Here is a 20,590-nt window from a genome sequence, read left to right as displayed (position 1 = left end):
AAAAAAATAAAAAATGTATTCATTTGCACTGTGTTAACAGAAGTAACAGAAGTCGATCTGTCTCAAAATTTCAAATTAAGTTGTTTACAGAGATCAACGCTTGCCTAGAAGCTGCATCCTCAGGAGGTAATGTTAAATGTGCTGTACAGTCACATTAGCAAGTTGTACTCAACCTCTAAATTGGAAATAATTTTAGATGAGCTGTAATGTGCTGATGTTGCTACGTAGTGTATTTGTGCTACAAGGGAAATTTTTCTTCATTTTATATCATCACTTGGGACTTCAGAAAGATACTTGGAGTTACTCTGCCCCTAGTCTTGCTTCAGCTGTTTTGGACTTTTGCCTCCATCTGGACCAAAGGTCACAAAGGACTCTTTTAAACATGACACCTTTTGGAATCTGAGCAAAGGGGACAGGTAAATTTAAATGTGGGCAGCAATGTGTGCTCTGCTCCAAGAACCCTTCCCAGAGGATTAAGCGTGAATAGTGAATTTTCAGCAGAAGGAAGTGGGTTTCTGTATTAATATGCAGATCTTATCAAAAGAAGCGATTTCTTTTATCCCATGCTGAGATCTTTAGGAGCTTTCTTTTTAGAGCAGGTTCAGATTTTGGAAATGGTTTAGTGCGTGACGGTAACCTGATTTCACACTGAATTTCTATTTTTATTCTGTGCCCTTGGTAAAGCCACCTTGTTATCAGGAAGGGTATTTGTGTGACTTAACGGGAATAAGAGACTGTATACCAGTATCAATCTGTAATTCTGCATGTAGACATCACACGAGAGCATAACATTTTTTTAAGCAAGACTTAGGAAGCCTCTTGAGTTTGTCGGCCTTTGAATGAGACTGTGTTTTAATTTACATTCCAACTCCACCTTTTGCTCCCCACATTTTTTGATTTCCTTTGAGCCCAGAAATTTAAAAAGAACAATTGTAAAACACAGGATCAGGCCCATAGGCCCACAATGTTGTGCTGAATTAATTAAATCAGTAATCAAATGCCCAACTAATCCTTTCTGCCCACACAATGTTCATATCCTTCCATTTCCTACACATTCATGTGCCTAAGAGGCTCTTGAATGTCTGTAAAGCTGTGACTCCAGGCTTTCTCTCTTCATGTAAATAAGAAATTTGCCCCACACAATTCCTTTCAACTTTTCCCCTTCTCACCTTAAGTGCATGGCCTCTGGTCTTCGACATTTCAACCCTGGGGTAAAAAGATACTGATTCTCTATTCTATCAATGCTTCTCATAATCAGAAACCTCTATCAGATCTCTCCTCAGACTGTGCCATTCTAGAGAAAGCAACCCAAGTTTGTCACCTCATGCCCTCTAATCAAGGCACCATTTTTGTAAACCTCATCTGCACACTCTCCAAAGCCTTAATTTCCTTCCTACAATGGAGCAATCAGAACGTAGTACTCTAAATGCGGCTTAACTGGAGTGTTATAAAGTTTCAACATAACTTCCTAATTCTTGAACTCTTCTCAACTAATGAAGGCAAGCATGCCACGTACATTCTGTACCACATTACCAACCCGTAAAATCACTTTCGAGGAGCTATGGACTTGGACCCAAGGATATCAACACTCTTCAGTGTTTTGCCATTAACAGTGTACTGTCTCTTTAGATTCGATCTCCAAATGTGCAACAATTCATTTATCTATGTTAAGCTCCATCTGCCATTTCTCCACAACAGTTATATATCAAATCACATCCTTTGCCAGTCTTCTGTACCATCCACAACACCAATCTTTATATTATCTGCTAAATTAATAACCTATTCATCTTTTTAGATCCATCCCTCTATCAATGATCATACATATTCTGTGTCATAACTCGCCTCTATGTTCTATGGTCGAGCATCTGTCAGCAGTTGCATCTGGAAGCACTTCCCACAGATATAATCAACAAGGAGACTGTGAGACTCCCTGACATCCCACATCATGCAGGAGTAGCAGTTCACTGCCATAATTACTATCCTGCCAAGTTATAAATTTGTCTGATTAAATGTTGTGATTTGGAAAGTTACAAAAAATTGAACAAGGGAATTAAAATGTATGGATATGCGTTGCACATCTGTTTGCCAGTGACAGCGATACTAAAGGTGTTCTTTCTAGGCACCAGGGCTCAATCCCATTTTAACCCCAGTCCTGAATAAGCAAACATTGTCTGTCTCTAAATTTCGCCACTCGACCAACCACCATGAAATACATTGGGATCCATAGAAGTAAGGCACTGTAGCGATGTGCTACGCACAGCGCTAGAATAACCACACGGAGTCGGTGAGTTAGAGTTGCGATGAAAGAGATTTATTCAAACTTCGCAGCCTGCTTTAAAGCCTTCCCGTTCCCGCACTCCCTGGGCAGGATTGCTGTGGGGAATCCATATTCCCAGACCCTTTCTGCGCGCGGGATTTTCTCCCTGCTGGTGAAGATGGCCTGGCGCCCTTTTTGGGGCCGGCCCTCTGCCTGCGTGCGCTGTTGTGAGCCAGTACGTGTGTGCCAGAAAGTGGGTCGCCACATAACCCCCCCTCCAGAACTGGCGATACCTCCCCCAATGTCCACAGTCTGGATCGGCCTCTGTTTGGGAGGTCTGCCCCTGCGCCGCGGTGCCTGAGCCTGGACCGGTTGCGCCAAGTCCACATGGGCCGGTTTGAGTCGGTCCACCGTGAAAACCTCCTCTCTCCCCCCAATGTCCAGCACGAACGTGGACCCGTTGTTCCTGATCACCTTAAACGGTCCCTCGTAGGGCCGCTGTAGCGGTGCCCGGTGTCCGCCCCGTCGTACAAAAAGAAACTTACAGTTCTGCAGGTCTTTGGGTACGCAGGTCGGGCTCTGTCCGTGCTGTGAAGTGGGTATGGGGGCCAGGTTACCGAGCCTCTCCCGTAGTCTGTCCAGGACTGCTGAGGGTTCTTCCTCTTGCCCCCTTGGGGCTGGTATGAACTCTCCTGGGACGACTAGGGGCGCGCCGTACACCAACTCGGCCGATGAGGTGTGTAGATCCTCCTTGGGCGCCGTGCGGATTCCGAGCAGGACCCAGGGAAGTTCATCCACCCAGTTAGGCCCCTCCAGGCGGGCCATGAGAGCCGATTTCAGGTGACGGTGGAAGCGCTCCGCTAATCCGTTCGACTGTGGGTGGTAGGCAGTTGTGTGGTGTAGCTGTGTTCCTAAAAGGCTGGCCATAGCCGACCACAGGCTGGAGGTGAACTGGGCACCCCTGTCGGAAGTAATGTGGGCCGGTACCCCAAAGCGTGCTACCCAGGTTGCGATCAGTGCTCGGGCGCAGGATTTGGAGGTGGTGTCGGTGAGTGGGACTGCCTCTGGCCATCTGGTGAACCGGTCTATCATAGAGAGGAGGTACTGCGCTCCTCGCGACACTGGCAGGGGCCCCACGATATCCACATGGATGTGGTCGAACCTCCGGTGGGTGGGTTCGAACTGCTGCGGTGGAGCCTTGGTGTGCCGCTGCACCTTGGCCGTTTGGCACTGCATACACGTTTTGGCCCATTCACTGACCTGCTTACGAAGTCCATGCCACACGAACCTGTTGGCGACCAGCCGCACGGTTGTCCTGATGGAGGGGTGCGCTAAGTTGTGAATGGACTTGAAAACCCGCCGGCGCCAGGCTGCTGGGACGACGGGGCGGGGTTGGCCGGTAGCTATGTCACATAGTAGAGTCCTCTCACCTGGGCCTATGGGGAGGGCTTGAAGCTGTAAACCGGAGACTGCAGTCCTGTAACTGGGGATCTCAGTGTCTGCTTGCTGTGCCTCTGCCAGCGCTGCACAGTCCACACCCTGGGACAGGGCCTGTATGGTAGGTCTGGAAAGTGCGTCCGCCACGACGTTGTTCTTTCCAGAGACATGCCGGATGTCCGTCGTATACTCGAAGATATAGGACAGATGTCGCTGCTGGCGGGATGACCAGGGGTCGGACACCTTAGTGAACGCAAAGGTAAGCGTTTTGTGGTCTGTGAACGCAGTGAAGGGCCTACCTTCTAAGAAGTACCTGAAATGCCGGATTGCCAGGTATAGTGCCAATAGCTCCCGGTCGAAAGCACTGTATTTGAGTTCAGGTGGTCATAGGTGTTTGCTGAAGAACGCCAGGGGTTGCCAGTGACCCTCGATGAGTTGTTCCAGCACTCCACCGACTGCTGTGTTGGATGCTTCCACCGTGAGGGCAGTAGGAACGTCCGTTCTGGGGTGCACTAGCATCGCGGCGTTTGCTAAGGCTTCTTTGGTTTTAACGAAAGCGGTTGCGGCCTCTTCGTCCCAGGTAATGTCCTTGCCCTTACCTGACATCAGGGTGAACAGGGGGCGCATGGTTCAGGCTGCTGAGGGGAGGAAACGGTGGTAAAAATTCACCATACCCACGAATTCCTGCAGGCCTTTGATTGTGTTGGGTCGGGGGAAGCGGCGGACCGCGTCTACCTTGGCGGGCAGCGGGGTTGCCCCGTCTTTAGTAATCCTGTGGCCCAGGAAGTCGATGGTGTCAAGTCCAAACTGGCATTTGGCTGGATTGATTGTAAGGCCGAATTCGCTCAGGCGGGAGTAGAGCTGGTGGAGGTGGGACAGATGCTCCTGCCGACTACTGCTGGCTATGAGGATGTCGTCCAAATAGATGAATGCAAAGTCCAGGTCGCGTCCCACCGCGTCCATTAGCCGCTGGAAAGTCTGTGCAGCATTCTTTAGACCAAACGGCATTCGGAGGAATTCAAAAAGTCCGAACGGGGTGATAAGTGCTGTTTTGGGGATGTCGTCCGGATGTACAGGGATTTGATGGTATCCCCGGACGAAGTCTACCTTGGAAAAGATCCTTGTGCCGTGTAGGTTTGCTGCGAAGTCTTGAATGTGCGGCACAGGGTAGCGGTCTGGTGTTGTAGCCTCGTTCAGTCCGCAGTAGTCACCGCATGGTCTCCAGCCCCCCGTTGCCTTGGGCACCATGTGAAGCGGGGAGGCCCATGGGCTGTCGGACCGTCGTATGATCCCTAATTCCTCCATCTTCTTGAACTCCTCCTTCGCCAGTCGGAGCTTGTCCGGGGGAAGCCTTCGAGCACGGGTGTGGAGGGGTGGTCCCTGGGTCAGGATGTGGTGCTGTACTCCGTGTCTGGGCATGGCTGCCGTGAACTGCAGTGTCAGTACTGATGGAAAATCCTCCAGGACCCTGGTGAATTCATCGTCGGACAGCGTGATGGAGTCCAGGTGTGGGGCTGGCAACTTTGCTTCACCCAGGGAGAATGTTTGAAAAGTCTTGGTGTGGACTAATCGCTTCCCTTGCAGGTCGACCAGCAGGCTGTGGGCTCGTAGAAAATCTGCCCCCAGCAGTGGTTGGGCCACGGCGGCCAGTGTGAAGTCCCACGTGAACCGGCTGGAGCTGAACTGTAGCCGCACCGTGTGGGTGCCGTAGGTTCATATTGTGCTGCCATTAGCGGCCCTCAGGGTGGGTCCCGGTTCTCTGTTGTGGGTGTCGTAACTCGTTGGAGGTAAGACGCTGATCTCCGCTCCGGTGTCGACCAAAAAGCGGCGTACCGACTGCTTGTCCCAGATGTACAGGAGGCTGTCCTGATGGCCAGTCGCCGTAGCCATCAGCGGCGGCTGGCCCTGCCTTTCCCGGGAATTTGCAGGGTGGTCTGCAGCGGCGGGCCTCTGTGCCCCACCGCTGGTGGTAGAAACACCATTGTTCGTTGGGCTCCTCACTCCCGTCGCCGGGTTTTGTAGGCTCTGCTGCCGGGCCTTGTCTGGTCTGCCGTTGGGCACGCGGCTTGGTGATCTGTGCGACGGATGCCCCTCTCTCTTTCCTGGCATTCCACAGCACATCTGCTTGGGCCGCCACCTCCCGGGGGTTGCTGAAATCTGCGTCGGACAGCAGCAGGCATATGTCCTCGGGCAGTTGCTCTAGGAACGCCTGCTCAAACATGAGGCAGGGTTTGTGTCCTTCAGCCAGGGCCAGCATCTCGTTCATTAATGCTGACGGCGGCCTGTCTCCCAAACCATCCAGGTGCATTAAGCGGCGTGCTCGTTCGCGCCGTGAGAGTCCGAAAGTCCTTATGAGCAGGGCTTTGAATGCTGTGTATTTGCCGTCCTCCGGGGGCGACTGTATAAACTCCTCAACTTATGCAGCAGTCTCCTGGTCGAGTGAGCTCAGCACGTAGTAGTAGCAAGTGGACTCCGAGGTTATCTGCCGAATGTGGAATTGTGCTTCTGCTTGTTCGAACCATAATTGGGGTCGCAGCGTCCAGAAGCTTGGCAGTTTTAACGAAACTGCGTGAACAGATGCAGCGTCGGTCATCTCTGGTCCAAATATCGTTTGGGCCATCGGGGTCACCAATTGTAGCGATGTGCTACACACAGCGCTAGAATAACCACACGGAGTCGGTGAGTTAGAGTTGCAATGAAAGAGATTTATTCAAACTTAGCGGCTCGCTTTAAAACCTTCCCGTTCCCGCCCTCCCTGGGCGGGATTGCTGTGGGGAATGCATATTCCCAGACCCTTTCTGCGCGCGGGATTTTCCCCCTGCTGGTGAAGATGGCCTGGTGCCCTTTTTGGGGCCAGCCCTCTGCCTGCACGCGTTGTTGTGAGCTGGTTCGTGTGTGCCAGAAAGTGGGTCGCCACAGCACCTTACTATCAATATTTTGATATTTTTATTATATAATCAGTAGGAAGAGGAATGTTCTTGTTGACCACAACAATAATATCTTGGCTCTCCATGGCCCCTCTCTGCTTCTACCCTCTCTGTCACTGCAACTGAAGACTAGCCTTTCTGTGATCAATCATCCTCTGTTACCGGTACCATTTCCCAACAGAAGGCTCCTGTCTCCCTATGTCTTGCTTCAATTGCTAGCTTGGCATCTTGTTAGATGATGTAGTTGAAACATTAGTAGAAATATTGATGCGCATTCAAAACCAGCCTGAATTCACATCAGTGATAATGTTCAGATCCGGTAGCTGCCACCGAGGGGTAACTTTCTACACTACCACTCTCCAACAGGTCAAAGCAAGTGTGTGTGTGTGTGTGTGTGTGTGTGTGTGTGTGTGTGTGTATGGATTCCTTTAACCCATCCACCAAAAGTGGAACCTCCCAGCAGCCAAACACTTTAATTCCTATCCCCATTTCCATTCTGACATTTTGGTCCATAGCCTCCTCTTTTGCCATGATGAGGCCACTCTCAGCTGGAGGATCAACTCTTCATATTCCATCTAGGTAGCCTCTAACCTAATGGAATGAATATCGATTTCACCTTTTGGTAATTTTCTATTCCTCCCCATTCCCTCTTGTTCTATTCCCCCCTCTGACCTCTTAAGTCTTCTCTTCATCTGCTTATTACTTCCTCCTGGTGCCCCTCCTCCTTCCCTTTCTCCCATGGTCCATTCTCCTCTCCTATCAGATTCCTCCTTCTGCAGCCCTTTACCTTTCCTATCCACCTGGCTTTACCTATCACCTTCTGGCTAGTCCTTCTTCCCTACTCCCCACCTTTTTATTCTGTTGGCTTTCCCCTTCCTTTCCAGTCCTGAAGAAGGGCCTCGGCCCGGAACATTGACTGTTTATTCATTTTTCGTAGATGCTGCCTGACCTGCTGAGTTCCTCAAGCTTTTTGTGTGTGTTGCTCTTTATCCCATTTTCTTAAGTTAATTAATTCATAGCATCAATTTTTAAATATGTTACTGTGTTGAAAGGAAATATTCCTTCCCCTTCACGGTGACAATGAAGGTTGATTGAACGTGGCTGGTTTTATCTGCTGATTATAATGTCACGCTCACCAATCTTATTAAAGTCCATGGTACAGGCTGCAACATTTCTTGAATGAATAGAAAATAATTTGAGACTGGTATCCCTGAGGGCAAAATGTTTTAAGCAGGATAACCTTTAAAACAACCCAATTTTACAGAAGATAAAGCATTACTCACCATGTTAAACAGCAGTCTGAACAGTTCAAAGATCAGCAGGACATCAGCCCCATGTCGATCACTGTGTTTTTGCAGAACTGACATCTTTTTGTATCAGTGAGTTGTTCTTCTGGTGCTGTTGGATTATCTGCCATTATATTGGTTTTACCTTTAATGTATTCTTCATAGATTAATGAACAACACTGGCTGATATAAGAGAGTGCAAAGATATGTTCAAAGTTACAAAGATCACTAAGACAATAATTAAGGAGAAAATGTTTCCACTAGCAGAACAGTCACTGACAAGTGGTTATTAGATGAAGATATTTGATAAATTAGCTGGAGGAGAGAATTTTCTTCAGATGATGGGTTACTTTGATTTTTGGTAATTATGCTGTATTAAGTACATAAAGCTGATGGCAAATTCATGATCAGCAAACCTAACCCATATGTTTCCCAAACAATGGTGGCTTGGTAGACAGGGACGTGACACGTCATGCTGGGTCTTGGTCTGGAATATTGATGATTCTCTGTCTCCATAGATGCTGCCTGGCCCACTGAGTTCCTCCAGCAGTTTGCTATCTGTTCCAGATTCCATCATCTGTGTCCTCATTACACCATGTTAGATAGTCTGTGGGGTGGAGGGGGAGGTGATTGACTCCCAGGGGAATAAAGCATCTATAGCCCAGTTTGTGGCACCATGGTGGACAGAGGAGAGGGAGTGGTGAACGAGATTGACAAAGCAGTGGTGGTAAGGAGGACAGGAAGGCAATAGTGCAAACAAGGAGCAAAAGAGTGAGGCAGAGTTCATGATGGCGGAGGGGAAGGAGCTGTTTGTAAAACATTGACTCAGCACCTTCAGGGTCCTGTATCCACTCCATGACGGCAGTAATGAGAAGGGGGCACATCCTGGATGAGGAAACTCCTTAGTGACGGATGCCGCCTTCTCGAGGCATCACTTTTTGACGATGTCATTTAAGATAATGACCATAAATCTATGTATTTTAAAGTGATTATGAGAAAGGGTGGGGATGCACCATGAATAAAGCTCTTAAACTCAGGGTAGTCTCAAAATCTATGACTGGAAAACATCTACCCATAGGAGTCAGGGCAAATTGGCAAAATGATACTTGGTAATGGGAGTTATCAAAATTAACTTTGTAATGAGAGACAAAGGGTGCTCAAGATTGTTCAATGTTATTTCCAGTACACAAGTGAAAAGGAGAACTAAATCATTGTTACTCAGAATCTGTTGCAGCACAAAAAAACAAAATAAGGTAAAGAACAATCATAAAAAATATGCAATAAATATAAATACATAAATAGCTTGCATACATAGATTGATGATATGTCCACAAAGTGATGCTCGGCACAGGAATAAGGTGATTGACAGGAAGTGATAAAGTAGTGAAGTTGTGGTGGTGGGGGGTTTGCAGGGGTGGGTTAAGAGGGTGGAGGTGTTAATCAGCTTTACAAGATTGTTGAAAGTAACTGACTTTGAGTCCTGCTGTAGATACTATGCAGCCGTCTCCCTGGTGGGAGTGGGACAAAACAGCCCATGAGGAGGGTGGGTGGAATCCTTAATTATGTTGCTGTTGTTTTTTTCCCAGCGCCTTTCTGAAAATAATGTTTGCTAGTGCCAGTGCTGTGTTGGGCAGTTGCAACTTCACGTTGTACAGCCTTGTGTATTTTCTATTCGATGCAGTGTTGCAGTATGTTAAGATGCTCCCTACTGTGCATCTGTAGAATGACCTGAGTGTAGATGTGCACAGCTCCCTTCAGCCTCCTCAGAAAGTAGAGGTCCTTGCAATTGTATGTCTGCAGCTGGCAATGTCTCACAAGGATCAGTGTTGGATCCTTGCAGTTTGCAATATTTGTGAATATCTTGGATGTGTATTTGAGATCAGTCAGCTTGTGAATGAACTGTCTGGTGGAGTTTTTGGTGGCTAGGACATATACCATGAATTGTATTTTCCTGGGGAGTACTAAGGAATAGAAAGAGCTTGATTCCTTAAGCCATTGAGGGTGACAACACAGTTCAATAATGTGGTCAAGGAGGCATGTGGAATTCTAGTCTTCATTCATCAGGCATCAAGTGTAAAAGTGAGGAGATTAGGCTCCAGCTCTACAAAACCTCAGTGATCACCGTGCTGTCAGAAGCATTGCATAGTGCAGGAGAAAGTGCAGAGGAGATTCACAAGACTGAAGAAGCTAGTCTTGTTCTCCCAGGCCTCTTGTCCCTATTTGTCTCTGTTGTTCCAAAGACCTTAGTCAACAAACTCCTACTCCTTGGTCTAAGTACCCACTGTGAAACTGGGTGTTGGAGTTCCTAACCAACAGACCTCAGTCAGGCAGGGTACACCCTCCCTCCCTATCATCCACAGCAGGGGTGCCCGTCAGGGCTGTGTGATATGCTATCGCTGTACACTCTGCTCACACATGACTGTACGGTCAAACACTCAAGTAATCACATTATCAGGTTTGTCGGTGGCACGACAGTGGTAGGTCTCATCACCAATAATGTTGAGACAGTCTACAGAGAGTAGGTGGAAGGGACAACCTCTCATGGTCCCAGAACACATCCCACACAATTAGGAAAACTCAGCACCACCTCTACTTTATGAGAAGGCTCAAGAGAACCGGCTGATGCACGTTTTTATTCACATCCTTCGACAGATGCACAGTAGAGAGCATCCTAACATGCTGCATCACTGCATGGTAGAAAAACTGCACTGCAACCGACAGAAAGGCTCTTTTACAGGTAGCCGAAACTGCCCAGTGCTTCACCAGCATCAGCCTACCCAGCGTCAAGGACATGTTTACTGAAAGCTGCCAGGTAAGTGCCAGTAACAACATGAAGGATCCCATCCACCCTGCTCATGGACTGCTTGTCCCATTCCTATCAGGAAAGTATCTATGGCGGGACCACCAGACTCAAAAACAGTCACTTTCCCTAAGCAGTAAGGCAGATCAACACCTCCACTCTCTAATCCACTCCTCCACAGCCCCAACCACAACTACTTTATCACTTCCTGTCAGAGTTGTCTTATGTACAGACATTCTGCTTCATGTCGCTTTAATGGACATGCAATCCATCTATGTATATAAGCTATCTTAGGTCTTATTTTTATATCTATTGTGTTTTTTTTATTATTGTGTTCTTTATCTTATGTTTTTTGTGCTGTGCCAGGGTAACAATTATTTCATCCTCCTTTACACTTGTGTACTGGAAATAATGTTAAGCAATCTTGAATCTTGCATTAAACAATGTTGAGGAGTGGAAGAGATTAAGAAGTGACATAGTTGAAATATATTAAATTATGAATGGCGTATACAGTACAGACTGTAGGGAACTCTTCCCTGTATCAAAGGTGGATAGAACTAGAGAACATAGAACTAGCATAAGGCTAGGACAGGAAAGGTCCTTCTTCATCCAGAATATGGTGAGTACCTGGAATTCCCTGCCTGCAAGAGTGGTTGAAGGGGGCCATTGACAGCATTTAAGGAGGTCGAATCACTTCGACCTGGAAGGTTATGGGCCAAGCATTGGAATATGGGATTAACACAGAAGGGTGTCCTTTGGTCAACGTGGACATAATTGGCCAATTGTCTTGTTTACATGCTGCATGACTTTATGAATCTGTGACTTGCAAGTACGTGCTCAGCTATTGGCATTGGTCAACATGGTTGCACCCAGGATTGTGGATAACATTGCTGGTTGATTTAACATCCAATGAAGCATTTGCCATATCAGAGGAGATTAAGTAAACTGAGTCTGTATCTTCGAGAGTTTAGGTGAATGAGAGATCAGGTTCAGGTTAGTAAATTGTAGGCGTTCTATTTTGGCACTGGGAATGTAGTGGCACAAGGGCTGCACAGCACAATGCTCACTGTTTTGACGGAAACAATGCATTTCACTGTATGTTTCAATGTATATGTGACAACTAAAACGAATCTCCTTGACAGATTAAAGAGATTAGTTTATTTGTCATGTATACCTTGAAACATAAAATGGAATGTGTTGCTTGTGTCAAATCAAATCGAGATTCCATTGAAACTCTCAAAATCCTTACAGGCGCAACATGGGTAATTGCGGGAAGGATGCTTTCCCTGGCTGAGCTGTCTAAAGCCAAGAATCGGTGTTGAGCCATTTATTGCTGAGCAGAGGAGAATTTTCTTCAGAGGATGCTGAACTCTGAGAATTCTCTACCCTGAGCGCCGAGGAGGATCAGTCATCAAGTTTATTCAAAGTGAAGGGATTTGGATTTCTGGAAGAAAATGATGCGGTCGTGGTGCAGGAGAATGGTGCTGAGGTAGTTAATGATGAAAATATCGAATCAAAGGGATGAATCTCTATTTCTCCCTCCAACATCCTAAGCTATTAAGGTGAATCAGGAGCAAAATTTAAGGGGGCAGGGGGCAGCACACCAGCATAGTGGTTAGCGTAGCATTATTACAGCGCCAGTATCTCGCGTTCTTTTCCGCCGCTGTCTGTCAGAACATTCTCCTCATGACCTTGTGGGTTTCCTCCAGGTACTTTGGTTGCCTCCGACCTGCCAAAGACGTATGGGTTAGTCAGTTAATTGGTCATATGGGTGTTAGTGGGCGGCACGGGCATATTAGGACAGAGGAGCCTATTACTGTACTGTATGTCTTAATAATTTGAAAAAGAAATTCCGCTTTGGTTTCTGATGGGTCGATTTCAGCAGGAAAAGGACTCTTCAAAGGAAGTGCAAACTATTTTAATGTCAATTATGTATTTCAATAAAGGTTGCAAATACATTCAATTTCTTGGCCACAATGATTTGGCACGCCCTATCGATAAGAACAGCGGAAGCAGAATTATGTTAACTTTGAACAGAAGATTGGAAGGAAAACAGGGTTGTGACTAATTGGATTGTTATTTCAAAAAGCTAGCACAGAGACAGTGGGTTAAATCAGCACCTTTTCAGCTGTGCATTTTCTTGGCTTTCTGGGACCAATTTTATTTTTTGCTCAGTTTTAATGTAGGTAAAGGTTTCAACTTCGGTTTTGAGATGACTTCAATTATATACTTAAACTGGTTAAGAGATCAACCTGCTTTAAACTGCCTAGTTACAAGTTATAAAGATGAGAAAAGTTATAGATGCTCAAATCGAAGCAATGCACACAGAATGCTGGAGGAACTGAGCAGGCCAGGCGGCATCTATGAAAAAGACTAAACGGTCTTGATGAAGGGTCTCAGCCCAAAACATCAATTGTTTACTCTTTTCCATTGTGTGTGTTAGTTATACACTGAACACATTTTGCTATACTAAATGAGGTCCAATACAACACATTTATTTATTGACATACAGCGTGGAATAGGCCTTTCTGGCCCCTCAAGCCACACCGCCCAATAAACCCCAATTTAATCTTTACTTAATCATGGGACAGTGGGAGGAAACCAGAGCACCCGGAGGAAACCCACGTGGTCAGAGGGAGAACGTACAAGCTCCTTACAGGCAGCGGTGGGAATTGAACCGGGGTCACCTTCACAATGAAGCATTGTGCTCACCACTACGCTACCATGCCACCCCAACTGGCCTCCTTGGCCTTTACCTAATTTTATAACTATATTCAGTCCATTAAAAAGCACCAATTACATTTCCAAGTTAATTGGAAAATCAAAAGGATTTTATGCAGTTAATGCCTGGCGTAAACCAAAATTGTTAAACAGGATCTAATCTCAACCTTAGCAATACCTGATATTCCCTTGCAAGGACATGCTTATCTTTCTTTATTGAGTTACCAGAGGCAATGTAAGGTGTGATAAGGGATCTGGTCAAGATATTTTAGATTCTAGGTGCATATTACACTTTATAAATTTGCTTATTTCTATTCTATGTATTGGATCTACAGTACTTTCAAGTTTTTTTTTAAATAGCCCTAAGAAAGCATTTATTCTGCTTCATGTCAGTGATTAGAATGATCTTGTCTTTAATGAATTATTTACTAATTTATTTCCACTTACCAATTCATGGCATGCCTGTTTTATTGATAGATTTTGATTATTTTTTTTCCGTAGCTTCCAAGCTATCAATGAAAAACATAAATCTTACCACCCAATTTTACTATAAACCAAATAAGATAAATTGTTCAACACCCAAGGCTGCAAATGATATTGCTAAACTAATCCATGCAAACTCATCCAATTACAATCAATATGTCTAATTTATTTGTCCTTCTAATTTTACTACTTGACGACCAAAATATTCTTGCTGTTTGGCTGAATTAAAGTGTAACATTAATTTTTAGCTATAAAGGTGGATGATATGCAAGAAATAGGTCATGGAGAAGTCTCTGAGGAGTTACGTTGTCTCCTGTCTGGCTTTTTATTAACTTTCTTGGACATTGTCCTCTGTTTACTGGAAGACATAGCAGTAGCAGGTTTTTCTTCATACAAGACTCCTGAACGTACAGAGGATTTCTGTTGAATCCGCATTTCCTGAGCTCTAATTAACTGGCAATACGAACAAAAATCTTAGACCTAAAATCCTTTTTTTAACTTTTATCTTTCTCAAGATGTGGTCATTGTTAACATCATGAACTGATGAAACACTTAAGATTAATTCATATTTGTAGTTGTGTGTGATCGTGTACATTCATGTTATGTGTAGTTTTTCATTGATTCGATTGCATTGCTCTGTTTTACTGTGAATGTCTGCAAAAATATGAATCTTGGAATAATGCATGGTGATATATACAGTATGTACTTTAACAATAAATTTACTTTGAACTTTCAGCGTTGGTAGGTCACAAATAGGTCAGTGGCTAAAGATGGCAGATATCCTTTCCTGAATGGTAATAACACAGCAGTCATTTTTTTTTGCATAATTGCTATTACTGGTTTTACATTTAAACCATTGCCAATCCAATTGGTTTTGGTTCCCTTCAATATTTTAAACCATGTGATATCTATCTCTCTCTTCATATTGCCTTTGAATCTGCATCTCTCACTGTCTGTCAAAAATGTTGAAATTTTCACTGGTAGTTCTACGTACATCTGGCAGAAATTTAAACGAAGATTTTCTTCTTTTTGGCCTATTAAAATCACAATAAACACATGAGAGTCCATATGAATAATCAGGAACATGCAATGCAGAGATAAACACACATATATTTCTTCTTTATTTCTGAATATATAATTTGTTCATATTGCGTGCAGCATATTTTTTTTAAAAAGTAATTGACAAGATACCCCAGATTTCTATAGATGTAACCTGATCTGTTAAGTTGCTCCAGCATTTTCTGGTTTAATATATTTTATAAGCATACTCTTGTGGAGTTTTTCTAATTGTTAATGTGAATCAAATTGATGCCATAAAAAGAACATTCAAAGAAGCAGAAAATGTAATGTGGCTTCCAGTGGAGGAGGAAATTACTTCAAAGTCATTCGCCAACAAAAACGTCACATTGTCTCCTATTAGGCTTAAAATTCTAGTGTAATTTTATATCCATTTTGAAGCAGGTATTCGTGCTGGGTAAGAAATTCATTTTTGGTCACATGCTAAGTAGACCTTTGTGGATTATTTTTGAAATTCACTTTCATTGAAGCCTTGTGCACAGAACTAGGACTTCAGTCATATTTGAATGTTAATTACAGATGATGAATCAAAAATCACTTGTGTGCAAAATTGGGCTATGTTTGTTTTTAGAAATTATGGATGTGGTTTGTCACACTTTAACATCTGAGCATTTCACAGGGTGCAGCTGCTTGCCAGTCATGAAAGGTGAGCCAGCGGAGGTGGGATCCATCCCATTCCCCACACTCCCACTCCCGAGCTACAAAACAGGTTAGCAGTGCCCCTAATCATAGGCTGGCTCCAAGGCAACACAGTGGTAGCATATTGCACTGGTGCACGATGCCACAAGCTGTTGTTGCCAGTAATAGTCCAGTAATCATGCATTCAAATAATTCTAGATGCTGTTGGCCTGGCATCTGAGTCATTCATTTGCCAAGAATGTGAGCAGGGATCCAGGATGAAAAAGGAAAGTGCGGTCAGAGACGGGGGTGATGGTCCAGGTGCAGATTTTAATTCATTTTTACTGCATAGATAGTTTTGTGGCCAGACCCAACATCTGGAATGCTTGCATATTTCCCATTGCCTATGAATTGAGTGGATGTACTGGAAAATATATAACACTATGTGGCATTTTTTTTTTAAAAAGTGAAATAGTTGTTTGGTTATTAACAGGAGTTAGGTCAAATCATCTAAAAATCTGCTAACCTGGCACAACCAAAATACCAAGTGAGTGAGGTTATTGAAGTAGCACAAAGGATTCTGACACCATTTGTAAATATATATAAATTACCATGCATGTTCTTTACCTTAAATATATCTGTATTCCAGCTGGGTGGAAAACCACTTCAGACTGCCTGTATTCATTGCTTTCATTGTGATATACCATAACATCTATAATAACTTCAATGAGGAGAGTATATGTCACAGCTGTCTGAAATAGATTATGATACTAATTAATTTAATTTGAAGGCCTTGCAATAGACAATAGGAAATGGTTTGCCAGCTCTTGATAATGACTGAATTTGGCTTGCTTTGAGACCTCCATCAATAGAGGAGCCTGAGAAAGACTCATTTCATCTTCAGCCCTTTGGCATCACCCTGAAAGAATAGAGTTTAGATTAATGAATCCCCATTAACTACAAGGAAATGACTTTTGGGTTAACCTTATTTTGTATGTTTTTGTCAATTATATTAAGATTGAAATTTCAGCTGTGCGAATCCCTATTATCTCAAAACAGAGCAAACATTGGTGCGTTATTGACCAGCAGTGCCTGGTATAATAATGCATCAAATGGGGCATTTAGTGCACTCAACACTTTTGTACACTATGGTTTTTCAGAATGAAATAAATCCCACAAAACTAAATAACTGTTTATACATATTAAATTAATTATTGCAGAGAGATCTGTGCATGGTTGGAAATTTAACGACTAATTTAATTCATTCTGTCTCTCAGTATTCTTGTCCATCGAACTCTACATTGCAATTTATGCCTCATATCTCTGAACTGTGAGCTTCAGGCATCAATAGTTTCTATCTCATCACCTGGGTCTTAGACACACTTGATCTGGCAAGCTGTTCTATCATTGCATTAATATCAAGCGGTTCTTTGCGGGAATGGGACCCGTTCTTGGGGTTCCACGACTGACAGTTATTCGACACGCCAAGGGTTTTGCCTGAGAGTCTCAATCGTGTTCGGAAGCCTAAGATCTCGGGGCTCTGGAGACGGGCGGATCGAGGATCGGTGTCACGGCAGGAGACTCGTGTGTTGTCGGGGAGGCCGCAAGATCTTTCGCTGTGGGCCTGAAGACCCGAGGTCTTTGTGATCTTCGGACACAGAGCTCAGAAAAAGCGACAAAATGGACTTTTAACATCGTAAACCAGCGGATTGTTGTTATGTCTCCCGCTCGCTGTGAAAATGGGGGGACACCACCCTCTCCCTTGCCAGGGAGAGAGAGAACCTGTGGTTTGTCGAATGTTGGATGAAATGCGAAGCCTTTGGGGTAACTTTGGTCTGTGTCTTTGCTATTGCTTAGCTCACGCTTGGGCTTGGTGATGGTACCGATGCGTGTTTTTTTTGCTGGTGGGGGAGGGGACCATTGCTCGCTGCCGCTTACGCGCAGGGGGGGAGCTTGGGGGGGACTTTGGGGTTCTCACGTTTAACTGTCGTTCATTCCTTGGGGCACTTCTCTGTTTTCGTGGATGTTTGCAAAGAAAAAGCATTTCAGGATATACGTATATTGTATACGTCTCCGACATTAAATTCGACCTTTGAACCTTTGATATCATCTCCTTAACAGGAAACATACTTACATTTGCTATCAACCATCGATGACTTCTAGCTCTAATCTCACCCAACCTGAGGGGAAAGAGCCTACATGCATTCACCCTATTCATACCCCTCATAATTTTGTATACCTCTATAAGATCTCCCATTATTCTCCTGTGCTCTAGGGAATAAATTCCTAACCTATTCAACCTTTCCCTTTAACTCAGATCCTTAAGACCGGCAACATCCTTATACATTTTCTCTTCACATCTGCAAGCTTAGTGATACCTTTCCTGTAGATCCATCCCATGTTTCCCTGCCTGACTCATGGACCGTCCTCTCTTCCCTCTCCCATTATATTGTATTGTATTGAACTTATTTTATTCCTTACATCCAAAGGAGTAAAGATCTTTATGTTGTGTCTCTGTCACAATGTATGAGCAATAAAGAGGGGAAATGTAGGAGAATATTGCTCAAACACTAAGATTGGATGCATAACTATTTTGTATATGTAAGGGTTTCTTCTTTTATGTTACTGCTAAGGTGAATAAAGTGGCTTCACTGTACTGTTAACTGCTGAGACAGCGGTTCTCTATAGCAGCATGTTTGGGTTATAATTACTGATAACGGGACTTGTATTCATTTGCTAACCAATTGGGATAGATGTTATTCTTTCTGTCTGTGTGAAAGCTGCTAGTTTGAGCGGCTTGGTGGAGAAGGCGCAAAGAAGATGAAGAGAGAAGACGTGGCTTGAGGAGATGGTTGCCAGACCCGCTCGGGGCGGGATCCCAGGGGTCGATGATGAGTGAAGGTGGATCAGCGAAAAGGAATCCGTGAGCTCCAACGTTGTGCACTGGACATGCTGATGAGATTATTGGCGCCTTTTATTTGTTTTCCTTTTCTTTTGTTTCTCTACTAACCCCATACTTAAATACAAAATCTTAATCATTTAACTGCACATTGTGGACTGAATGTTATTTCGGGGTATTGATGTTACACGGGGACACAACATGCAGCATCCACCCAAACAAGAGTGTTAAAGTTTGGCCGGGGAGGGGCAGCCACCCCTGAGATCATGCCACTAGGCAAAGCAAGTCTTACATATACATTCTTTGGTATATACTTCTCCTGCATGCAAATAATTTAGACTGCAAAATATTATGAGGGCCCATGATGTATTGGTCGCATAGAGCATAGTTTTCTATTTGCTAGATTATAACTGAAATGGAAAATAAAAACAACAAAAAAAGCTGTAGATGCTGACATTCTAAAGTCAAAACAGGAAACTCTGGAAATACTTAGCAGGTCAGGCTAGCCATTTCAACCTAAACAATTATTGCTGTTTCTCTTCCCATAGATGTCGCATGAAACTGATGGGTATTTTTTTTTTTTTGTTTTCTTTTAATACTGTATCTAATTGAAACTGGTCTTAGTTTAATTTGTTAATTCTTTCATGGACTAAAACTTATTCTTGATCAGTGTTACTGAGGGAACTTAAGATTCTATGACAGCTAACCTGAAATGTTAGAAAATATGGTCCATCTCTTTGAATTTAAAAACGCAAACAACAGGAATTCTGCAGATGCTGGAAATTCAAGCAACACACATCAAAGTTGCTGGTGAACGCAGCAGGCCAGGCAGCATCTCTAGGAAGAGGTGCAGGCCCCCACCGCTTTATTTTCACCATGGATGTCCAGTCCCTATATACTTCCATCCCCCATCAGGAAGGTCTCAAAGCTCTACACTTCTTTTTGGATTCCAGACCTAATCAATTCTCCTCTACCACCACTCTGCTCTGTCTAGCAGAATTAGTCCTTACTATTAATAATTTCTCCTTTGGCTCCTCCCACTTCCTCCAAACTAAAGGTGTAGCTATGGGCACCCGTATGGGTCCTAGCTATGCCTGCCTTTTTGTTGGCTTTGTGGAACAATCTATGTTCCGTGCCTATTCTGGTATCTGTCCCCCACTTTTCCTTCGCTACATCGACGACTGCATTGGCGCTGCTTCCTGCACGCATGCAGAGCTCGTTGACTTTATTAACTTTGCCTCCAACTTTCACCCTGCCCTCAAGTTTACCTGGTCCATTTCCGACACCTCCCTCCCCTTTCTAGATCTTTCTGTCTCTATCTCTGGAGACAGCTTATCCACTGATGTCTACTATAAGCCTACTGACTCTCACAGCTATCTGGACTATTCCTCTTCTCACCCTGTCTCTTGAAAAAATGCCATCCCCTTCTCGCAATTCCTCTGTCTCCGCCGCATCTGCTCTCAGGATGAGGCTTTTCATTCTAGGACGAGGGAGATGTCCTCCTTTTTTAAAGAAAGGGGCTTCCCTTCCTCCACTGTCAACTCTGCTCTTAAACGCATCTCCCCCATTTCACGTACATCTGCTCTCACTCCATCCTCCCGCCACCCCACTAGGAATAGGGCTCCCCTGGTCCTCACCTACCACCCCACCAGCCTCCGGGTCCAACATATTATTCTCCGTAACTTCCGCCACCTCCAACGGGATCCCACCACTAAGCGCATCTTTCCCTCCCCCATCCCACTTTCCGCAGGGATCGCTCCCTACGTGACTCCCTTGTCCATTCGTCCCCCCCATCCCTCCCCACTGATCTCCCCCCTGGCACTTATCCGTGTAAGCGGAACAAGTGCTACACATGCCCTTACACTTCCTCCCTTACCACCATTCAGGGCCCCAAACAGTCCTTCCAGGTGAGGCGACACTTCATCTGTGAGTCAGCTGGGGTGATATACTGTGTCCGGTGCTCCCGATGTGGCCTTTTATATATTGGCGAGACCCAACGCAGACTGGGAGACCACTTTGCTGAACACCTACGCTCTGTCCGCCAGAGAAAGCAGGATCTCCCAGTGGCCACACATTTTAATTCCA

The sequence above is a fragment of the Mobula hypostoma genome, chromosome 17 (assembly GCF_963921235.1).
Source record: "Mobula hypostoma chromosome 17, sMobHyp1.1, whole genome shotgun sequence".
Taxonomy (NCBI): domain Eukaryota; kingdom Metazoa; phylum Chordata; class Chondrichthyes; order Myliobatiformes; family Myliobatidae; genus Mobula; species Mobula hypostoma.
Note: the sequence above shows the minus strand (reverse complement) of the source record.